This window comes from Diplotaxodon limnothrissa, linkage group LG18, assembly GCF_057381915.1.
Source record: "Diplotaxodon limnothrissa isolate DT_005_m linkage group LG18, D_limnothrissa_male_GT1.1, whole genome shotgun sequence".
NCBI lineage: Eukaryota > Metazoa > Chordata > Actinopteri > Cichliformes > Cichlidae > Diplotaxodon > Diplotaxodon limnothrissa.
Window position 1 is genome coordinate 25,932,036 of NC_140613.1, and position 6,000 is coordinate 25,938,035.

A 6,000-nucleotide genomic window follows, 5' to 3' on the forward strand; every position below is an offset into this window, starting at 1 on the left:
ACCTCAAACAAGGAAAATCTCTGGCTCTCACAGACCTGTAACGTCTTCTGTAAGAAGCTTTTCTGTCCCCCACTCGTTACCTGTATGAATGGCACCTGTTTGAACTCATCATCTGTATAAAAGACACCTGTCCACAGCCACAAACAGTCAGACTCCAAACTCCGCCATGGCCAAGACCAAAGAGCTTTCGAAGGACACCAGGAAAAGTATTGTAGACCTGCACCAGACTGGGAAGAGTGAATCTACAATAGGCAAGCAGCTTGGTGTGAAAAAATCAACTGTGGGAGCAATCATCAGAAAATGGAAGACATACAAGACCACTGATAATCTCCCTCGATCTGGGGCTCCACGCAAGATCTCATCCCGTGGGGTCAAAAATGATCATGAGAACGGTGAGCAAAGATCCCAGAACCACACGGGGGGACCTGGTGAATGACCTGCAGAGAGCTGGGACCAAAGTAACAAAGGTCACCATCAGTAACACACTACAACGGCAGGGAATCTAATCCCGCAGTGCCAGACGTGTTCCGCTGCTGAAGCCAGTGCATGTCCAGGCCTGTCTGAAGTTTGCCAGAGAGCACATGGATGATACAGCAGAGGATTGGGAGAATGTCATGTGGTCAGATGAAACCAAAGTAGAACTTTTTGGTATAAACTCAACTCGTCGTGTTTGGAGGAAGAAGAATACTGAGTTGCATCCCAAGAACACCATACCTACTGTGAAGCATGGGGGTGGAAACATCAAGCTATGGGGCTGTTTTTCTGCCAAGGGGACAGGACGACTGATCCGTGTTAAGGACAGAATGAATGGGGCCATGTATCGTGAGATTTTGAGCCAAAACCTCCTTCCATCAGTGAGAGCTTTGAAGATGAAACGAGGCTGGGTCTTCCAACATGACAATGATCCAAAACACACCGCCCGGGCAACAAAGGAGTGGCTCCGTAAGAAGCATTTGAAAGTCCTGGAGTGGCCTAGCCAGTCTCCAGACCTCAACCCCATAGAAAATCTGTGGCGGGAGTTGAAAGTCCGTGTTGCTCGGCGACAGCCCCAAAACATCACTGCTCTCGAGAAGATCTGCATGGAGGAATGGGCCAAAATACCAGCTACTGTGTGTGCAAACCTGGTAAAGACCTATAGTAAACGTTTGACCTCTGTTATTGCCAACAAAGGTTATGTTACAAAGTATTGAGTTGTATTTTTGTTATTGACCAAATACTTATTTTCCACCCTGATTTACGAATAAATTCTTTACAAATCCTACCATGTGGATTCATGGATTTTTTTTTTTTCCCACATTCTGTCTCTCACAGTTGAAGTGTACCTCTGGTGCAAATTACTGACCTCTGTCATCATTTTAGGTGGGGGAACTTGCACAATCGGTGGCTGACTAAATACTTTTTTGCCCCACTGTATGCAGACTTGGATGTAAACAGGCACCTGCATGACAAATGTGCTGCTGTCTCTGTGTAACCTGCAAAAAATGCAATTTAAAAAAGCCACCGGCTACTTGACTCTGATTGGGACAAAGACTATTCAAGAGCCCTGCTTTCAGCTTTTCTCCCTGAGGAAAATGCCTTTCTAGCTAATACTTTCTGACCATTAACACAGCAGCGATAATCCAAGCAGAGACCTTGCTCTAAATCAAAATGCTGTAGGAAGAGCTTGCAAAGCACAAACAGGCACAAAGGATAGTGAGATGGATATTGATGGATGGATCCCGTGTGTTTTCTTGTCCTTTCACTTCATGCCAGAAAATGGAACCTCATTAAAAAGCAACTGAATTTCATTCACCCGTTTCAGGATTTTAAAACTCAGAGAACGTTCACAAGCAAGACTCTTTAAAGTGTTCGGGTAAAGAAATAGAGATTTTCCTAATTACTTTCTTGTTGTGAGTTTGGTAGGAAAATCACTACCATCCTTATACATAAATGAATGCCACTAATCAAAAATTACCCAGAATGTTTCACATTTTCCTCTGAGATGACTTTTATTCCATTAATGAGTTATAAAGGAAACAGAATATATGAGCAAAAGCATCGATTAGGGTAGAAATTGTTGCTTTTCACTAAAATATTAATTTTTCACTTCAAATATTGCTTCTTCCTTTTGCGGCAATAACAGCATTAGAAATGTCTGTGAAGGTTCTCAGTCATCCAGGTCATAGTAGTCAAAGGAGCTTACAAAGAAAAGTGTCTGGACTTCTTTAAGTTGCTTGAAGACGTTTCACCTCTCATCCGAGAAGCTTCTTCAGTTCTAAGGTCAAATGGTGGGGAGTCCCAGATTTAAACCTAGTGGGAGAAACCCCCCAAAGAGGGACAAAAGGACCCCCTGATGATCCTCTTTAGGATCACGACATCAGTTGACATCAGATGTTCCTCTTAGTCACAGTGGATTCGGAAAGACTTGATTTAAGTACACCGTTGCAGCTACATTTTCTTATTTCAATGCCACAGTTAAAAATGATGTTTATACAGTGGGGCAAAAAAGTATTTAGTCAGCCACCGATTGTGCAAGTTCCCCCACTTAAAATGATGACAGAGGTCAGTAATTTGCACCAGAGGTACACTTCAACTGTGAGAGACAGAATGTGAAAACAAAATCCATGAATCCACATGGTAGGATTTGTAAAGAATTTATTCGTAAATTAGGGTGGAAAATAAGTATTTGGTCACCTCAAACAAGGAAAATCTCTGGCTCTCACAGACCTGTAACGTCTTCTGTAAGAAGCTTTTCTGTCCCCCACTCGTTACCTGTATGAATGGCACCTGTTTGAACTCATCATCTGTATAAAAGACACCTGTCCACAGCCTCAAACAGTCAGACTCCAAACTCCGCCATGGCCAAGACCAAAGAGCTTTCGAAGGACACCAGGAAAAGTATTGTAGACCTGCACCAGACTGGGAAGAGTGAATCTACAATAGGCAAGCAGCTTGGTGTGAAAAAATCAACTGTGGGAGCAATCATCAGAAAATGGAAGACATATAAGACCACTGATAATCTCCCTCGATCTGGGGCTCCACGCAAGATCTCATCCCGTGGGGTCAAAATGATCATGAGAACGGTGAGCAAAGATCCCAGAACCACACAGGGGGACCTGGTGAATGACCTGCAGAGAGCTGGGACCAAAGTAACAAAGGTCACCATCAGTAACACACTACAACGGCAGGGAATCAAATCCCGCAGTGCCAGACGTGTTCCGCTGCTGAAGCCAGTGCATGTCCAGGCCCGTCTGAAGTTTGCCAGAGAGCACATGGATGATTGCAGAGGATTGGGGGAATGTCATGTGGTCAGATGAAACCAAAGTAGAACTTTTTGGTATAAACTCAACTCGTCGTGTTTGGAGGAAGAAGAATACTGAGTTGCATCCCAAGAACACCATACCTACTGTGAAGCATGGGGGTGGAAACATCATGCTATGGGGCTGTTTTTCTGCCAAGGGGACAGGACGACTGATCCGTGTTAAGGACAGAATGAATGGGGCCATGTATCGTGAGATTTTGAGCCAAAACCTCCTTCCATCAGTGAGAGCTTTGAAGATGAAACGAGGCTGGGTCTTCCAATATGACAATGATCCACAACACACCGCCCGGGCAACAAAGGAGTGGCTCCGTAAGAAGCATTTGAAAGTCCTGGAGTGGCCTAGCCAGTCTCCAGACCTCAACCCCATAGAAAATCTGTGGCGGGAGTTGAAAGTCCGTGTTGCTCGGCGACAGCCCCAAAACATCACTGCTCTCGAGAAGATCTGCATGGAGGAATGGGCCAAAATACCAGCTACTGTGTGTGCAAACCTGGTAAAGACCTATAGTAAACGTTTGACCTCTGTTATTGCCAACAAAGGTTATGTTACAAAGTATTGAGTTGTATTTTTGTTATTGACCAAATACTTATTTTCCACCCTGATTTACGAATAAATTCTTTACAAATCCTACCATGTGGATTCATGGATTTTTTTTTCACATTCTGTCTCTCACAGTTGAAGTGTACCTCTGGTGCAAATTACTGACCTCTGTCATCATTTTAGGTGGGGGAACTTGCACAATCGGTGGCTGACTAAATACTTTTTTGCCCCACTGTATGTATCTGCAATAACTCGTGGACATGCTTGTTTTTAAATTTGTGAACATCTATAATGTGTCTTTGTATCATGTGTTGTGAAGGTGTTTGTCTCTTAAGCTTCACATGTGTTTGAGACACGGGTCTCTCTTGAAAAAGAGATACTGACCTATTAAAATAAATGAATATTTTTATATAAAATATTATATATAATATGGTTATCTGTCTTGGTGTACCCCTGTGACAGCTGGAATAATAATAATAATAATAATAATGATAATAACCTCTTCCATCTAGCTGCCAGTTTCAGATAATGTTTTCTTTCCAACAGCATCCTGGAGTTGGCTCTGAAGTCTTGACAGTCGACATTGTGCCTTAAACAAGAGAATTGGATCTAATTGTTGTCTTGCTCCGTTATGCACTGAAGCCTCTCACTTTTCTTTCTATTCTGATAGGTCTGTAATGAGAGTATTACACAGTGTTCATTGAGAATATAATCAAAGGCTAAAATGTTTTTGCCATCCAAAATGCATTGCTCTTTTAATCAGCACAGTAGTCTTCAGCTAAGCTAAAATAATTGGTTTGGGAATGTTTCTGATGAATGTGCCCAAAGAAGACATGCAGAATAGCCAGGCACTTCAGGCATGTCTTTGATACTGAAAGATGAGTAAAATTGTTTTTTTTTTAAATCAAGTAACATTCAAACAGCTCAGTCAGCTCATGCCAACAACTTGCAGGTGTGTAGATGTTGATTGAGAAAATACTTCTCTGACCAATTGTGGGTTTTTAGAAAACACAGAGGTATATATGAATACATTTGTTAAGTTCAAAGCCATGTGGCACTGTGTCACTATTATGCAGCCCACAGTGTGCACAGAGTTGGTCAGTATCATCAGTCATGTGGCACAGTGCAGTGATGGAGGATGTTTACCAAGCAAGTAAAGAAAGCTGAACTAATAGGGTAAGGGAGATGGATGGGAGAAAGAAGCAGAAGAAAAAGGAGCAGATGGATGGAATTCCAGTTGTGCATGAGGGTGATGTGTTGGTGGCAGAGGTCAGTGCATCGCTGCGATCATTTGTCTCTCACGGGGATATGCTCACAAACTCATCTGAAATGAGAGCAGAATGGGCTTCAGTCGCGAACATGCAGCTGTGTATGTTCATAATCTTGTAATATGTAATATTCTGTTATATGTCCATTTTGTGTTTGTGAAGATGTGTGAGTAGTTTGATGAACATGTAGATGTGTGTTTGAGCTGCCACACTGCTCCACAATCCCCAACCACTGTCAAATAATCCCTTTTCTTCTGCCAATTTTTCCCTGTTTCTGGATTGGTCTGCCAGAGATAATCTGGGATTACAGCGAGCAGTCAGGCCTGGTGTGTTTCTCATTCATTTAGACTAGGCGGACATGTTCGGCATCTACAGGTCATCATTTGCTGTGAGCTTCAGTGTACTCCATTACAAATGACATATCAGCAAAATTTAGCAGATTCAGGTGCTTTGCATACCAAACCAGAAGCTGTGGAGGAGTAACCAATGAAGGATATTAAATAATTATAAAATTACTTTTCAATAATCTAATCCGTCTTCCTCAAATGTCCTTCTAAATTCTCTTTTTCTCTGCCACTTTTTAGTTTATGTCTTTTGTTTGTAAAGCTCAAGATTTGCGATTATTATCATTTACACAGAAAAACCGAACCAGAGTGGTTGATTTTATTTTTATAAATTCAATACTTTCTCCCCTTTTGCTCTGTTCTTTTCAGCCTTTAATACTCCCAGAGTACAGACATTTTTTGAAGTGAACTTAGGCAATAATTTTCAAAAATTATAGCCCTCGAATAGTTTGCTGAAGGTCTTTCAAAGTTTTTCTTTGGACACCGACTGCTTATCACGCCATTTTTAGTCCAGCCTGTCACAGGGCCCGGAGGCCAGTACCAGACATA